Source organism: Plecotus auritus, assembly GCF_963455305.1.
Source record: "Plecotus auritus genome assembly, chromosome: 9".
Classification (NCBI taxonomy): Eukaryota; Metazoa; Chordata; class Mammalia; order Chiroptera; family Vespertilionidae; genus Plecotus; species Plecotus auritus.
The window spans coordinates 93945242-93964278 of record NC_137783.1 but is presented as its reverse complement, the minus strand read 5'-3'; the positions used below and the strand labels follow the sequence as shown (position 1 = coordinate 93964278).

Below are 19037 nucleotides of genomic sequence, written 5' to 3'. Positions count from 1 at the left end.
TGGATTGGTTAGTTACTTTATTGACTGTGTATTAACATTCTCAGAACTGCATGTTCTGCCTGTTTCTACACTAAATTATACTTCCCAATGTAGGCAGATGGTGGTGCCTGTTTTGGAGGGACATGTTGCTGTGTGTGTGTGTGTGTGTGTTTTTTTCTCACACATGCTATTTGTTTGGACATTGTCCATCTCTTATCTCAGTGGTCAGTAATGGGAGGTCAATTGCAATGTACAGAAAAAGATTATAGGATTTTATTTCATTTATTCTCTATTTTATAAGCATTGAGCACTTACTTTGCTCTAGATCAGTGGTTCTCAACCTTTCTAATGCCGCGACCCTTTAATACAGTTCTTCATGTTGTGGTGACCCCCAACCATAAAATTATTTTCTTTGCTACTTCATAACTGTAATTTTGCTACTGTTATGAATCGTAATGTAAATATCTGTGTTTTCCGATGGTCTTAGGCTCTACAGCAGCGTTTCTCAACCTGTGCGTCGCGACAGGTTGAGACCTGTGGGTCGCGGCAGGGTCGCCTAAGACCATCAGAAAATACAGATATTTACATTACTATTCATAACAGTAGCAAAATTACAGTTATGAAGTGGCAACGAAAATAATTTTATGGTTGGGGGTCACCACAACATGAGGAACTATATTAAAGGGTCGCGGCATTAGAAAGGTTGAGAACCACTGCTCTAGATAATGTGATCAAGTGCAATTTTAAAAACTCCTAGTATTTCTATCTTTCCTCTTTGATCAACCCAAATAACACGACCCAGAACTCCACAACCAATAGCTGCAAGTTTGGTATTCTCCAGATGTTTCCTCATGTCTTCCTCTCTTGTATCCTCATCTCTATTCTCTAAGTCTTTGTTTTACCTTTGCAAGGATAAAAGTGCATTCAAGTGACTTTTCTAAACAAAACATCTTACAAAGAGGAACTCTCATCTTTACCTTTATGGCACAGAGAACTAGAGGAGGGTTTGAAGTTAGTTGTCCATTATTTCTACCAAGAACTTTCCCTAGTGTCCATTATTTCTACCAAGAACTTTCCCTTCAGACCCTACTAGCAGACATTCTCTTAAGTGAAAATCTTTCCCCAAAATTGGGAAGTTAATTGTGATTGGAAAAGAGAATGAGGACCTCAAAGAACAGGGGAAAGAGAAGGTTGGGGTATAAAAGAGTCATCTCCACTTTCCAGAAGTAGCTTTTCCTCCCCCTTATCCAGGAAGGTAAGACATGGCTCCTGCCTCCAAGGAGGTTTCAGTCTAGTGAGGGAGATAGAAAAGTCAGCCCACAATTATAGTATTGTGTGGTAAGTGCCAAAGGCAAGCGTTTCCGTAGAATGGGCTCCCCACAGGATCATTGTTTAGCTACTTCCTTGAGGGTGTTGGTATAACTTTGTGTGATCTGTTTCATATTATTTCTTTCAAAGGAGGTAAGTTTAGGAACTGGGTCCCTGGAGGTATACAAAGCATTCAGAAGGTCTACGTAGAAGACGTTTCTCTAGCAAACAGAGGGGAGCTGCTGGTGGCTTACTTTCCGTTACACAGGAGTTTAAAAAATCAAACCAAAACAAACCTCATCCTCTGGGGGTTGCTATTCTTATTATAGGTAGCAGAGAAAAAATACACCTTTCTCAAAAGTAAGATTTTTCATCTATAATATATTTGAAATCTAGAAGGAGGAGCATTACATCTTACACATTCTAATCTCATTTTATGGAAGAAACTGAACCCCACATACGTTAGCAACAGTAGCCTACATGTATTGAGCATGGTCTTTGTTTCAGACCCAGATATAGTTTACATTGATGATCATTTAAGTCTCATGACAACCCTAAACTCTAAGAAACAGATTCCATGGGAAGGCCATCTTATAGATAAAGAAGCTAAAGCCACCCAAGGTTAAGGAACTTGCCCAAGTTCACACCATTTAGAAGGTGGTAGAGACTTGAACCTACATATTAATGGCTCCAAAGCCCATGCTCATGACCACAGTGCTAAACTATGTAATCTAACAGAACTACTATAATCGTTCCATCTTTTGATCAAGAAGGCAAGGTTTAAAGAATTTGCCTTCTAAATGTCTCTCAAATCTATTGTCTGGGTAGTCGTTCTTAAACTTATATGTATTCCAATTTTAGTACAAGTGCTGTGAGCACTAATAGTTCTTAAACTTGAGCATGCATCACTGTTATCTAGAAAACGTGCTAAAACCCAGAGCACAGGATCTGGGGTGGACAGATACTAAGGTGGTCTTCTATAATCCCTACCTCCTGGTGTTCCTGTCTTGGTACAATCCACTCTTTTTGTGCAAGGGATTTACAACTTGCTTCTCACCAGTAGATTATAGAAAAGGTGATGGCTGTCACTTTCATGATTATGATATTATAACTGGACAACCAAGGGGTCTGGGCTGCAGGTCACTACTTCCTCCAATTAAGCAGAGATGGGGTTGAATCGTATATGAGTGTTTATTGCAATAATGCTGGCATTATGGGAGAGAAGCAGGTCATCCACAAAAATCTGCTCTCCACCCCACCATGAGCCAGCTGCTTATATTGGGTAGATTCTTCTGGTATAAGGACAAATATTACATGGGAAAGTAGGAATTGCAGGCATGGGGAAATGGGCACGGGATAATTGTTACAGGTTACAAATCATGCGGGCTGGGGAGAGGGCGTGATACAGAGAGCAGGTGCCTCCTGGTGCCCAGGGACCACATTACAGGTGATAGGGGCTGGAGGTTGGAAAGAGCAGGTGCCTCCTTGACTAGATTGTTTTGGCCACAAACAATCTTTGTAAATCTTTCCATAACGATAGGCAGTTCTCCAAAGGAGGATGGACTGCATTCTGATGTTAGCTACAGTGTCCCAGGGTGTATAACTCCCAGCCAGTTTAGGATGTCCTTACTCTAATCAAAACAGAACCATCATGGTTAACAGAGCATGATTAATATTTCTTATAATTGTAGCTGGTCCCCAATATTCTATTTCTATCCCTAACAGTATGTTTTATAAAGACTCTATTGCTAACAGATTTGCTGTAGAGACAATGCTGGCTTGCTGAAGTCTGTAGACATCTGAGCAAGCTCATGTGGCAAGGAACTGCTGGCAGCCTCCATGGCCCAAGAGTAGCCTCCCTCAGATGATAGCTAACAAGAACCTGGTGCCCTTAGTTCCACAATCACAAGTAAATTAATGCTGCCAATAATTGGAATAATCTTGGAAGCAGATATTCCCCATTCAAGCCTCCGGATGAGAACACAGCCTGGCTGACATTGTGATTGCAAGCTCCTAAGACCCTGAGCAGAGGACCCACCTAAGCAGTGCTCAGACTCCTGTCCCATGGGAACTAGGAAATAATAAATATGAGCTGTTCTAAGCTGCTAAGTTTGTGGTACCTTTTTCACAGCAGTAGATAACTAATACATCCCAAGAGTTTCTGATTCAGTGGATCTGGAGCTGGGTCCCAAGAATTTGAATTTATCAGAATGTCTCTGGGGGTAGTAATACTGCTGGTCCAGAGACCTAATTTTGAGAATCACTGGCCTAGAACCCAGACAACTGCATTATATCCTCCTTGTTCTCTTCATACACTCTCTTAACCTCTCTCTCCCATTTCTCATACTGTAGCCAGAGAACTTCTTAAGATGCAAATCATACTACTGTTTCCTAAAAACCTTTCAGCACCTTCTCCCAAGGGTGCACGCTCTGGTGCTGCAGCCCTGCTCCCTTGCTGTCTCTTCCTTTTCCCTCCCTACACAGGTCCTCCTTTCCATTCCCCGGTTCCCTCCTCTGCCTAGAACCACACTGTCCACCCAGATAACTTCTGATCTCTCTTTGGATGAATGTTGACTCACCTTCTAGCAAAAGTGGTAACCCCCTTAGCAAAGCCTTCTCTGACCTCTGCCAGGATGAGGAGTTCTTGTTGTAGATTAACTTGGGGATGAATTATATGGGCTTATGAAACTCATCTGTCTGGGTTCTCAGCTCCACCATTTTACTAGCTATGGAAACTTGGACAAATTAACCTTTATGTGTCTCCATTTCCTCAATACTAAAGTGATATGCTTAGTTACTTCATATTAGGAAAATTAACATCTCCCACATTAAAATAGGATTGATTGGCTGATGGTACTAGGTTATTTTATTAAAATAAAAAAATCAAATGAGTTAAATGCATGGAAACATGCCTGGCACTTGGTATGCTCTCAATAAATGGTGATGGTGCCTACTTTCTGTGTTGTTATTACTCTTGTGATCTACCATAGACACATCTTCCCTTATTTCAGTGCTTTTGTAATTTTCTATGTGTGAATGTCCATCTCCCCTTCTAGATTATAAGCACTATGGCCAATCTTGCTTCTGTTCTTAGCTCCTGTGCTTGGAGCAGTACCTGGCACAACATGGACAGTCAAAAGATCCAGAGCATATTTGATGAATGAACAGTAACACAACCCCAGTCCAGGAGGCCTATTCCTTGATCAATATGTTTTTTTTTTTTCCAGTTGGGTGGAATGCAGTTTCCTCTATATTTCAGTTCCTAGTTGTAACAGTCCCTGAGCTCTACCCTTCATCCACTGGGTTGTGATGAGTCTGTTAGGTTGTTCTTGATCTTGGGTTCCAGTGGACTCCATTCCATCACCTACAATTTGGTTTTGCCATGTAATATGGAGGAGATGTATTCTTCAATAATTGTACCTAAGCCCTGGCTGGGTGGCTCAGTTGGTTGTGAGCATTGTCCCAAACACCAAAAAAGTTGCAGGGTTGATCCCCAGTTGGGGAACTTATGAAAGGCAGCTGATCAATATTTCTGTCTCACAGTGATGCCTCTCTCTCTCTCTCTCTCTCTCTCTCTCTCTCTCTCTCTCTCTCTCTCTCTGTCTCTCTCTCTCTCTCTCTCTCTGTCTCTCTCTCTCACCAATAAAAACACATCCTCAGGTAAGGATTAAAAATCAACAACACAATAGCCCAGCTAGTGTTCTAGTGTTGCTCAGTGGTTGATTACTGACCTATGAACCAAGAGGTCACAGTTCAATTCCCAGTTGGGGCACATCCCCGAGTTGTGGGTTCGATCCCCAGGAGGGGGCATTGCAAGATGCCAATAGGACATCATTGCTCTAAACCAAAATATGTTTCTCTGAGATCAAGTCCAGAACTCAGCTACTTTTCTTCAGGGCTGGTCAGAGTGCTGCACAAGAGATGATGACACAGCTCTCTTTGTACTGGGCTGGCGGGTGGCTCAGTTTCATTTTTGATTGCTAAAATAGAAATTCATTCTGTAGATTTTTTTTTTACTTTATCCCGAGAGCTGACTTATAAAACTACAGTCTGCAAGATTCCCTAGAGATGTTCTCCTCTCTACCCTAATTTAGTGACCTTTCTTCTGAAACTACTTTTGAATGTCTGGGTTTAATTAAGAGTTTTTGCATGCAATTATAGAAGTTGCCCATTTCCCCCCTTTGTTATTCCTTCATCTGATTTGGGTTGAACATATATTTTTTGATAATTATAATTGCTTTGGACAATTATACAATATTAGCTCTTTCTTAGGTCTGCAAATCCTTAATGCTGGCTTATATGCAACTAATGATGATAGCCATTGACATAATCAGTTCTAATGATCTCTACTGTCTACCTAGTTTTGCATATAGGATATAATTCAAATTTTTGGAAGGTTGGACAGAATGGCTCTTGGTTCTATGTTTAAAGTATTACTGCAGTGTTCACTGGAAACAGGTCCATTATTGCAAACTGGATTTGTGTCTCTACTTTGCAACTCTGAACTGTGGGGAGATTCTCTAGTTCTCTTTGGCTATGTCCTCACTTTTCCACTAATACTGTCTTGACAATCAAGACCATAAAAGATATCATGTGGCCCTGGCCAGGTTGTTCAGTTGGTTGGAATGGCCTTCTATACACCAAAAGGTTGTGTTACTCGTGGAATTGGGGCTATTGGGAGTACTGCTGGTATTAATAACTAGCTAATTACAATTGTACCAGGTGTGGGTTCGATCCCCATTCAGGGTGTATATGGGAGGCAACCGATTGATGTTTCTCTCTCTCCCTCTCTCCCTTACTATCTCCTTCCCTCTGTCCCTCTCTCCTTCCCTCCCCATCTCTCTAAAAAGTAAATGGACATATCCTCAGATGAGAATATATAATAAAAAGGTATCATGTGTAATTAAAGGACTTAATAAACTATGTCTTCTTTACCTGTAAGTGATTATTATTTCTAATTCATATCATCCTGAAGTGATTTTGCAAAGTTTGTTTGAATACTACATTCAGAAAAGAAAGCTAGATTTCATTACCGATTATTTTTAAAAGTCAGATAATAGCAACTTATAACTGTTTAGCACTTACAATTTATAAAACAGTTTCTCACATATTAACCCATTCCTTACCTGGTGAAAGGGGAAAGTTGATCTTGCTAGGCAGCTTGATGTATATATTTCACTTAACCCAGAAACCTTGTGAAGAAGCTAAAATTAGCTCCATTTTTTAGATAAGAAATTTAGGATCACGGTTTAAGGTGATACAGCTTGAAGGTCTTTATAATTCATAGTTCTCTTGTCCTCAGTGGCATAGTTCTTTTCTGTGAAGAAAATTGGAAATAATACAGAAAGGGACCTTGAGTTTGCTAGAGTGGATCACTGTGCTCTCCTCTTTGACTACTAACCTTCACTTACTTTAGTGGAGAAACATGGAACTAGAAGGGGCCTTCAGTCTCCTGAGATCTAAGTGTAACCAAGGTATAGATCTAGCACTAAAATACTCTAGTGGTGACATTGCCCTTGCCCCCACCCCACCCCCACCCCCACAGTTGACTATATCTGGAGACATCTTTTATTGTTGCAGCTGGCAGATGCTCTTGACATCTAAGTTGTTGGAGAGCAGGGATGCTGCTAAACATCCTACAGCGTGCAGGACAGCCATACCTCTCACAGCAAAGAATTATGTGGCCCAAAAGGTCAATAGTGCCAAGGTTGAGCAACGTTTCTTTAGCTGGAGGAGTTAGGGAAGGCTTGAAGGAGGCAACACAGAACTGGGGTTGAAAATATAATTTAAAAATTCTTCAAGCAGGCTATAGAGAAGCAAAGGGTATATTGCAGGTAAAGAGTGAGGCATTTGCCAAAGTAGAGAGGCCTGAAATTGTGCCTCCCCTGTAGGAATGTTTGAGCTCTTTGGCGCTGTTTTAGCATTTCTGGGAGGAGAAGTAGTGGATGACACTGAAGCAATGTGTTAAGTTCCCTTTTTCTAGAAGTAATTCACAATATGAGTTGGATTATAAACTCATTTTGTCTTTGATGATCATTCTTTTTGCTGGACACCTGTGAACATCCCACCAGTTCTTAAGTTCACGGAGAGACAACTCTCCAGAAATGAGGCGGGCAGGTAGTCAAGGCCAACCTCAAGTCCCCACAGACCTGTGCTCGCCTCCTCTCAGTGGGTGTCTGCAAGGACTGAATCACATGTAGGCGAGCACTTGAACACCTGCACTGAATATGTCTTTCCTAGCTTTTGTATCCACGGACCCTGGTACAATGTCTCCTGCGTGGTTTCGGCTCTAGAGAAGTGAGATGAGGCAGCATGCACAGTGGTACTCAGGGCGCTCTTATGCAGTAATACAGGATCTCCAGCCAAGGCAGTTTGCTAGCCTTCCATGCTATTGAATCAATTATGTAGAATGATTCCCTCCTCTATTATACCACAGCTTCAATTTGGTTACAATCAATTCTATCCAATGTATCTTTCAACCCTTATATGTGTGTGTGCTGGCAAACCTGGGTTGGAATTCTGGCTTTGGCTTTTGCTTACTATGGGACTTCTGCCAGATGCCTTCCTCTCTAAAATGGACATCATAACACTTAGCAAGGTTGTATTCAGGATTAGAAATGGTATGCAAAGAATCTGAAACTGTGATAATAAGTATTCTAAACAAATATTAGCTTTATTATTACTGCTATTATGGCAGTGCTGATGATAGTGCTGATGATAGTGGAGGATATGAAGGGTGATAAGGTGCATTCTTATGTTTTTGGAGCTCCGCTTAAAAGAGCACCCACTCTCTAGCAATGGCATTGTACTGCTTAGTCCCACCACCTCAACGTGGTGCCAGTCCTGCACCAGCAGCTGTGATCCTGAGCTTTGTGACCTTGGGTAGTTTATTTAACTTCCCTGAGCATCACCGGGTGATTTGCAAGAACCAAATGAAATAAAACATTTGAAAGTCTTGGCACGAAGTAGACACTGAGCAAATGCTGATTCTGTTCTCCCTGAGGCAGTCATCGTCAAGATGTTTTGTGGATTTCACTGCTGGCAAAAACAAACGAGGTTAAATCAAAGTCAAGGGTGAAAAGAAGGGGAATCACAATTTTTGTTTGGTTTGGCTTTGTTTTCTTTAAGTTTTACGAAATATGCAGAGATTCTTCTCTCCCTCAAACTTGAGTGGATTTCAAATGACCTGTCATTCTCCAAGGTGAAAGGTGAAAAGTATTTTTCTGATTTGATCACGAGACATCTCCGGACATTTCTCATAGATGGTTTTGACCTTGGATAGAGATAGCTCAACCCTGTCAGCACAGTCTCCTGGTTATACCCTTTCCATTCCCAGTTTGAATTCCCAGAATTTCTTCTCTGGCTCAGTCACTTCTGCCCTGGCTTCTGGGGGTCTGCTTGGACTAGACCCCCCCCCACCACCACCACCTCAGGAGACATTTTTCCTGTTTACTCCCAGAGCTCCTGCCCTTTGGCTCGAGGCCTTACTCCAAGCTGCAGATAGTACCCAAGGCACTTTACTGATGGTGTGTACTTCCCTGCCTTAGGCCCTTCAGGTTTCTCTGGCCCAGACTGAGCTCCAAGTGGAGTTCAAGTAGCTCTCCCCCACTCTTCAGTTATTTCTTCTGATACCTTACAGTGCTTGCTGGTTCTTGAATATGCTAATGCACATTCTTCTGATTGAATTGCCCTTCCATCCTCAGGGATGAGGGTGACTGTCACTTCCAGTCCTCAACCCATACTACCTTGCTACCTCCTAAGCACATAGCATTTGTGATGATCATATTATAATACTTATTTGCATTGTTAGTTTCCTAGGTTGATTTCTTAGGGCACAGGTACTATAAAAAGTGAATCTTTATTGGATCCACAGTCCCTGGTACAATATAAGCATAGAGTAAATGTACCCTAATGTATATAACTAAGGAGACAGGGAGAGAAGTAAAAACGACCTGCAGACATGCTGAAGGAAAATAGCAGGAATGGGACTATGAGTAGATCCTTCAGATTTAATTCTGTCGGTGCCACTGTGAACTAAGCATTTGGAAAGTGAAGATACCAGGAGTATCAGAAACTGAGCCACAATTAGTAGTGAGCTGGGAGAATGACCTGGCAGATGAGCAGGACTCAGAGGTGGGAGGGCAAATCTTCATTCCATCACTTAGTAGCTCTACGACCTCATTCAAATTCAGTTCTCTGATGCTACCGTTCACTTTCGGTAAAACTATGGTTAGTAGCACCTACTTAGAGCTGATACATTTGGCCCATGGTAGGCACTCAATGAAATGCCCTATTATTAACTTCAGTACTGAAGATGATATATACTCAAAGTGTTCCCTGCATATATTTTTTGCAATGTCTGAGTATACAGCATCTACCCTATTATTCCCATCGTCATGGATCATTAATAAACATTTAGTGTGCCAAGCACGGTGGTGGGCACTTTCTATACATTTTCTCATTTACTTCCCCCACCCCCAGTAATCCTGTGTGATATATACTGAGTGGCCAGATTATGATGATCTCTGAACGCATAATAATCTGGCCACTCAGTGTGTGTGTGTGTGTGTGTGTGTGTGTGTGTGTGTGTGTGTATTTTAGAGGCCTGGTGCATGAATTCGTGCATTGGTGGGGTCCTGCCAGCCTGGCCAGGGGGAGGGGACATGGGCGGTTGGCCGGCCTGCCTGCTGGTTGAACTCCTGGTCGAGGGGACAATTTGCAGATTAGCCTTTTATTACATAGGATATACACTGAGTGGCCAGATTATTATGTGTTCAGAGATCATAATAATGTGGCCACTCAGTGTATATTACACAGATGAGGAAACTGGGGATTAGAGAATGTAGGTGGCTTGCCCAATATCTCCCATAATAAGTAATTTAAGCCAACCTGTCCTGCTGAAATCTCTACACTCCTCACCACTATCCCTTACAGGATTGTTGGAAAACACCCATGTGAAGCTATCCTGAGTGTGTCTATAGGAGCCTTAACAGGACATGTGGAAATGCAATTCCTGCCTTTAAAACACACATGAAACACTGTATTTCAAGGCACAGATTTACCCAGAAATGGACCAAAGGACCAGATAATCCTAATACATAAATTTTGTACTGAAATGATGAGACCACTGAGCATCATTTAGAGCAGCATGAAAACTGGTTTAGGAGATGAATTTTTGATGTCTTCCTTTAAAGTTCTCAGATTAACAGATATATATGCTGATTTTATCATGAAAAAAGAAATCTATAATGTGTGTGTTTGTTTTTTCCTTTCTACCTCCTCAAGGATAGGTAGAATTTTCTGCTTAATGATAAATCATTGTATTTGTCTAGCAAATTACACTTTCCTAAGTGCTTTTGTAAACCTGTCTCATTTGATCCTCATAGCACCAGGAGAGGTAGTCCAGGCAAAGGACATTCTTCTTTATGAATAGATGAGGTGGCTGGGGCTCTTAGGGAGGGTGTTATCCAAGGTCACACAAGTAATTAGTAACAGCCTGGCTGGAATCCAGGTCTCTTGGCTCAGCGTGCATCTTCCCCCAAATGCTTGTTGCATTGGTATCTGAAGGCTGCAACAAAGGTGTACACAATGAAATCTTCAACAAATGTTGACTGGCTGATTTGGCTCAAAATAATTGAAGACATTTTCTCGGTGATTTCCATTGTGTCTGTAAAGGAGTTTAGGAGCACATTATCTCCAGTGTGCTGGTGTGCAGGAAAGAGACAGAAAGCAAACCATGGAACCATTTTGGAAGTTTGTTTCCTCCAAAGCCTGAACTGACTTCCGAGCAGGGAAGTTTGCCGTTTCAGTCAGTGGTTAACGTAGACTCTCCTCTCTTCAGTCATGACTGGGAATAATCTGCCTGCAGCTTGTAAAATGGAGCTCAGCTTCATGGTAGAGAGGACACCCATCCAACGACTGTGAATTCTGGGACATAATATCCACTAGGAGGTCCTGAGAGAGTAATAAAACTGTGTACACCATGTAGTATTTTTTCAGATCGTCGATAGAGTGTTTTAAAGGAGTTCTTTGTAGTGCGATGGGGATGATTTTGGGCATTAACGCTTAGCTATTTGAACCCAAATCACCTGGTTTACATCAGCGTTGAAGAGACATTTCCAAGTTTTAGCTATTTATCTTGGTAATCTGTAAAATCTTCATTGGACGTGCATTTGCTCTGGTGTGGATCCATGCAAAAGATGAGCGCTGAGAATTTTCATTGCAAAATTCGGGGACTGTTGATTGCTTAAATCTGTTGTGCAGAGGATGAGGGAAGGCTCGGATTAGGATCCCTCTTCCAGCACATAACCACCCTGTCGCTGCCCCACCTATAGAATGGGCACTTAACAAAGGCCAAGGGATTTTACAGCATATGGAGCCTTTTGCTTAAATAACTTGAGGCCCAGTGCACAAATTCGTGCACGGGTGGGGTCCCTCCACCTGGCTGGTGATCGCCCAGTCCAGATCGAAGCTGATGGGGGCTGGCTGGCCAGGGAGGGACCACAGGAGGGCTCCAGGGCATGTCCAGCCCTCTCGCCCAGTCCCAATCGCCAGACCCCAGCAGCAAACTAACCTACCAGTCAGAGCGTCTGCTCCATGGTGGTCAGTGCGTGTCATAGCGACTGGTCAAGCGGTCGGCCAAAAGTTCGACCCATCAGTCAGACATTTAGCATATTATGCTTTTATTATATAGGATATTTTGTCTGCATTGAGATTTTGCTCATGATTCTGTCTCTGGTGCCTGACACATAGTAGTCAGTAAATATTTGTTGCATGAGTGCAGCGTAGTGTCTTGGACCTTTGCCATCTTTACCCCTTGACTCTCCTCCATTCACCTCTGCTCCCCTGTCTTCCACACACACACACACTTCTAACCCTGGTGCCCTCCATTACAAGCACACCATACTTTCTGTTGCTTCTTGGAAAAATCTCTTCTCCCATAGCCCATCTCCTGCCTGGCGATCTTACTCACTTTATGAAGCCAGATCATATTTTCTTCCTCTGTGGGACCTTGTGACATCGGCCTCAGAGTTCATAGCGTGCCTGTTTTGTGCTTCACTTTTCCTTGCACACGCTTCCATGGCTATATTTGACAACCTTCATTGTCACGAATGGTAGGAGCTCTAAGTTCACTGAGGCAACAACAATGAGTGCAGAGCCTCTTTTATTCACAGGTCATGGTGGGCACACAGTGGACACTTGCTAATTCCTTGTTGGGTTGAAGGAAGGAAGGGATGCTAAGTGTAGCTCAAAGGTTATTATTAGACTTGCAAACCACAATACTAGGAAGAAGGGAATTAAGTTTTGAATTCTGAGATCCTTCTGTGTGGTTGGAGAGAGCCATAGAGAGCAGGGAAGTAACACTCCGAAGTGGGGAAGGGCTAAAAATTCAGCCTAGCCCTCGCGGTGATGATTGTAAAAATGATTCACACACACTCCCTACTGCACTCTCTTCACAGTGATTACTTTATTGTGCCACCCAAGTGCCACACACTAGCCTTTGGTTAGCTTTCCCACTTGGGTTGAGTATGTTTTGCACTGAACCTGACTTTGGTCATGGAGTTTACCTGGAATTCCTTAGCTTAGTTTGTCTCTCTCTGCTACTCTTTCCAAAGGTTCCCTGGGCTTCCCCTTCTCTAATGAATTAAGTGTGTAGCCTCATAAGCCAGTGGTCGGCAAACTCATTAGTCAACAGAGCCAAATATCAACAGTACAACGATTGAAATTTCTTTTGAGAGCCAAATTTTTTAAACTTAAACTTCTTCTAACGCCACTTCTTCAAAATAGACTTGCCCAGGCCGTGGTATTTTGTGGAAGAGCTACACTCAAGGGGCCAAAGAGCCGCATGGGGCTCACGAGCCGCAGTTTGCGGACTATGGTCATAAGCCATGCACTTTGTCACAGTGGGGTGCTCAGTCTCTGTCTCCCTCTTAGTTTTTTCACTGCAGTAGAAAAGGGACCATGGCTGGGTCCCTGCTGCCTGGCATTTAAGGTTTGAGCGCATTTTTGTTAGATAATTGAATCTGCATCAGGAAGATTATTTTTACAGAGAGGATTCAAATCAGTCAATGTGCATTTTAAATACTGCCAGTTGGTGCTTAACACAGAGCTTCTAGTTGGAAACGTATTATTTTAGTATAGACCATTTTATACAAATAACTCCTCAAGTCAGTGGCAGCTCCCATGTACATTTCTCTCTTCACTCCCCTGTGAGGTGGGTGTCACTCTCATCGTGATTTTATGACGGAGGAAATCAAGGCTCTTGAGCAATGTAATTCTTGGCTGGAGGTCACATGGGTAGTTAATGACAGAGTCAGACCTTGAACCAAGTCTGTCTCCAGATTTTATAACATGACATCATCTGGTAATTATGGAGGTGACACAGCTTAAGATGGTCCGAAACCATCAATCAATAGGACAAGGATACTATATAAAGGAATCTAGTCTGTGGTCATTTTTGTGAGGTCTTTCTTAAAAGCAAATGTGGACTAAATGGCTTTTCCAAGGTTCTTCTCTCCCTACTGGTCTGTAATTCGATGATGCAATTGCATGATGTGTAGTCTTTTTTAAAAAAATGTTTTTAATTTAATTTAATTTAATGTTGACATTTTTGCAGATGTCCCCTTCCCCCGCCCTCTTTTGCCCACCTCTACCCACCCCTACCTCCCAATCCCTTGGCCTTCACCAAACTATGGTCCGTGTCCATGGAGTATGCATCTATGTTCTTTATCTCTAATGCAGATAGTGTACTTATAAAGGAGATTGTTCTACAGATAAAACGCACAAAAATAAGAGAGTCTGGTTTTGAGATCCCTTATAATACTTCTCATTTTGTCCCCCAGCTGTTTATGGAGAGTTTGGCTGTGCCAGACTCAGTGTGAAGCTCTGGGAGGACCGCTATGCCTCGGGGGAAAAGCAGACCTGCTCTTGCCTTCAAAGAACTTACCCTCCAGCACTCTGCTTATTATACCAAAATATCGTGGTCCTAAAAATAACTCTAAACTTCTCATGTTCACACAGTAGCCACCTGTGCGTTCCTTTTATATTTATAGTGTATTTTTCTGTTGTGTGGCATTGTGGTGTCATTCATATAGCAAATATTTCTTGAGGACCTACTGTCTTCTTGATACAGAGGTGTTTACTACATGTGACCGTATCTTTCTGTGACCTCGAATATGTATGTTCAAAAGGAAAATGATTCTAGCATGGGGATCATTTATTATTATTATTATTTGTATTGATTTCAGGGAAGGGAGTGTGAGAGAGAGATAGAAACATTAATGATAAGAGAGGATCATTGGTTGGCTGCCTCCTGCACACCCCACACTGGGGATCAAGACCATAACCCAGGCATGTGCCCTTACCAGGAATCGAACCATGACCTCCTGGTTCATAGGTCCCTGCTCAACCATTGAGCAATTCTGGCCAGGTGAGAATCCAGTTTTAAACACCTGGCCTGGGCTGCTTCATGGAAGCAAAGCATTTGCAGAGTGAGTGGTCCTAGCTGACTTCCCAGTGGTCACATCTGAACTTGGCTTTGTTGTTCTCGTGCCATGTAGAATCATCTTGTATATGAGCAAGACTTTGATTGCTTTGTTGGAAAGGAGCATCATTTGAAATATTAAACCTTGAAAAACATAGAAAGTTAGTCAGTTAACTTGTGTTGGAAAAGGATGCACAAGAAATGTGGCATTTCTCAGAAAAGCAGTAGTCAGATAGATGTAGAAATTTTTGATGTTCAGTCTGGGACTATACTGAGACCTAAGCAATATGCTAGAATAGCAAGGGTAAGTAATGCTGTACAATTCAGAATGCTTTTAAGCTTCCTTGGGATTTCACATTCCACACTATATCCACAGACTGTGGAAATGTCTACAAATATGGTAGATGCTTAGTAAATATTTGTTGACTGGATTTTAAAAGGCTCATTAACATGAAAATGCTAAGATTCATCACAGACACATATATTTATTTTTTTCCTTTAAGGATCAATTTCCACAGATCTGTATTGGGTCCTACAGTATTACTTTAAACTAAGTTATAAAATTTAGTTTAATTTTAGATATCTTATTATCTATGAGGTATTTTTTTTCTTCTCAGAACAGATTTGTGTTCAAGGTTAAAACTAACTGAACCTATTAAGGTAGCATTGATCGTCTCAAATGTTGGCAAACATGATTAAGCTGGTTGTAAAAGAAATGTGAAGGAAGAAAATAAGATGAACTGTTTCAGATAATGATCCCTATTAACTCACATTCATGGCCTTATGTGCATTTTTCCTTTATGTTTCTCTCTCTCTCCCTGGAAACATATTCTTCCTGTGAGTTTTCCCCCTTATCAGAAGAACAAAGTTAGTAAGAGGTAATTTTTTTTTCAAGCCAAATGTGACAGAACACACATCAGCTTTCAGGAATGAGGTTTTAGCAATAGGTAGTAGTGCAATTGGTTTTGCCAGCAGCAGAATGTACAATCCTATTAGAGATGGGAAAAAGGAAAAGTATCACCTTAATTTACCTCCAGGCGATAGAGCAATAACTTGGGCTGCCTAGGGCTGCCTGTGTAAAGATACTTTAATCATACAGTAAAAACATTTTTAGTGTGCTGCCTCCTTTAGATGAGCGAAGGCTCGCCTATGTTAATAAATTAAATTCATCCAGCACACAGTCTGGCAATGATGATATGCTATTCTTAATCTTTGTCAGCATTAAATCTGTTGAAGAAATGTAGCAGACTACAATGAGATCAGCCCCCTTCCCCCCGCCATCCCCCTATATTCCCTGTGTTCACTGCAGAAAAATTGGACTGCGGCCTTTGGTTGGGGCTGCACAAGGAGGAATTGCTCTGGAATTAAGGGAAGTCAGAGTTTCATTGCACACCCTTCAAATGGAAATGCTTTCTGTTGTCTTGAACCTTTGGGATTGAAGTCATTATAGTCACCATCAAACAAGAAAGTCTTCAGCTGGGGTATTCCTCGTGTTTGCTCTCTAGCTGTATGGGGAATGTGAACTTTAATTAGTTCAGATTGTAAAATATTGCTGAGAATTTCCCAGGCACCACTTTGCTTTGTCGTCTAGGTCAGCAAATGCAACCCTGTCTTAATTGTGGCTGAGCTATTGTCTTGGACTGGTATTCCTAGAGTGCCTTTTACCAATTAATGATCATATACCACTGGGAAATCATGTTGCCTTGTGGAAGCTCAAAAATAGCAATGCCCTAATAGACTGCCTATTAATAGTAATACAAAGCCAAGGACCTAATGCCGTTTGGTGGTGCTATTCATGTGTGAAAGCCATCTAGTAACTACCTTAAGGTATTTCAGCCATCAGTGGAGTGTGTGTGTGTCTGTGTGTGTGTGCATGTGCACACGTGTGCTTTCTTTTTGTCCCTTTCCCTCCTCTTTGTCTTTCTGCTTGGCTCTTTTCTAGTATGAATTTCCATTTTCTGTCAACTCTATGATTGAGTGGGTTCAGGGAAGCAACATGTGCCAGTCGTTGCCTTTGAACCTGCACTTCAGATGTGTGGCGTTTTATTTTCTCTCCTGCCTCTTGGCTCATCATCAATTCTAGCAGTGAATTTTGACATGTGCAAATTAATAATCATTCAGTCAAAATGAATATGCTGACCTCTGTGCCCACAATGTACTAAAAGAGCCATGCAGTGCTCATGTGCTCGAGGAGTTTAGAATTTAACGAGGGAATCCAAAATGTAGTAGGCTTTTGTGTGTGTATGTGAATTTCCATCTGTCTCTAATAGTCTATCAACTTATTATAGTTTAATGTAACCCCATGATTTTTACATCTGCATGTGATCTACTACCAAGAATAATAGTTAAATTTATGAAAGACAGAATTAAGCATTGAAATGACCTCTCTAGGCTGGAAAGCTGGGTCAAAGCAAGGCAAGGAAGCACTACAGGGATAAAAATAAAACTTAAATTGAGGTTCAGAAATGAGGTTGTAGAACTGTAGGGTGGACAGATGGCCCAGCAGTTCATTTGAAAAATACCTTGATGTTTTGGTTTTGGGTTTTTTTTGTTTGTTTGTTTGTTGTGGGTTTTTTTTTTTCATCATTACTCCAGAATCAAAGTGAATTAGCTGTTTTTCACCTTTTTTGGCCATGGACCCTCAATAAGAAATACATTTAAATATTATCCATGATGGGAAAGATATAAAAGGCACCTAAGTGTCCATTGGTAAAGTAATGAATAAAGACACAGTGGTACATATATACAATAGAATATTACTCAGCCATAAAAAATGAAATTTTACCGTTTGCAACAGCATGGATGGACCTACAGGGTACTATGCTAAGTGAAATAAGTCAGACATAGGAAGACAGACACCATATGATTTTACTTATATGTTGAATCTAATAAGCAAAACATATGGACAAACAAAAAAGAACCAAACTCATAGACACAGAGAACAAATTGATGGTTGTCAGATGGGAGGAGGGTTGTGGAAATGGGTGAGAAAGGTGAAGGGATGAAAAAGTACAAATTTCCAGTTATAGAAATAATCATGGGGATGTAAATTACATCATAGGGAATATGGTCAATAATATTTCAATAGCCCAACTGGTGTGGTTCAGTGGTTGAGCGTTGACCTGTGAACCAGGAGGTCATAATTCAATTTCCAGTCAGGGTTCATGCCAGGGTTTTGTGCTCAATTCCCAGTGGGGGGCATGCAGGAAGCAGCTGGACAATGATTCTCTCTCATCATTGATGTTTATATCCCTCTCCTAATAAATACATATTTTAAAATTGCAATAACTGTATGGTGTCAGATGGGTACTATTCTTAATGGGATGATTACTTCCTAAGGTACATAAATGTTTAATCACTTTGTAGTACATCTGAAACTAATATAAGATCACATGTCAGCTATAATTGCAAACAAACAAAAAAAGAATTGATGGAACATTTTGCAGTAAATAACGTTTTGTTGTAGAGGGTGGGGGAAAGAAATACATTTATCCATTGTAGCTGCAAAGGCTCTCTCGCTCTTGCTCTCTCTCTCTTTCTCTCATTTTCTCCCCTCCCTCTCTCCCTCCCTCCCTTCTCCTCCTGTTTTATTCTCACACACATATTTTACAAAGCACTATTTATCCTTACTCCATACATCATATTCTGATTTTTTCATCATATTGTATTTCATTTTAAAAAATACACAGGCCAAACATATTAAGTGATCTTACTAAGTAATCATAACTAATTACAATTTTAAAAATAATGCAGACTTGTTCTATCTCTTCCTATAGGACTAACAATTGTATACATTGGATGAATTATAGTACTCATGTATGTAAAAGGATTTGCTTCTTCCTCTTTTGAGATGGTCCCATGAAACAGTGTCATTTCCTAACAGCAGAGGTTATGGTGAAGGAGAAGCACATTATATGAATCATGTTGTCCAAATGAATTACTGGTGTCATCTGAATTAAAACAGATACATTGTTCCAAATCAGAGTCCTAAGTGACTTGAACATTTCCATCAGAGATTGTGAATTATTATGTAATGGAAACTAACTAGTTGTAGTTTTTCATTTTTGAACAGCCATATCTGTCAGGTCCCAGATCATACATAAAAGCCAAGTTGTGCCATAAAAAATACAATGTGGGAACCAGGAGACAGCAGAGTCTGTGAAGGAGCCAGGCTGCTTGGGAGGTCAATGATTAGACCAGGGTGTGGAGGGAGCAGGTCCAATTTATTTTGGTGGTTTTTTTCCACCTCATCTTCTCTTGGATGCTT

The 19037-nt window shown here is 41.2% G+C and overlaps 1 protein-coding gene across 3 annotated transcripts in view; it reads left to right on the top strand.

Annotated features, from left to right (window-relative positions):
• FAT3 (FAT atypical cadherin 3) overlaps positions 1-19037 on the top strand; it is a gene marked incomplete at its 5' end in the record, with an annotated part of 523102 nt that overhangs the window by 129610 nt on the left and 374455 nt on the right. The gene's annotated exons all lie outside the window — the stretch shown is intronic.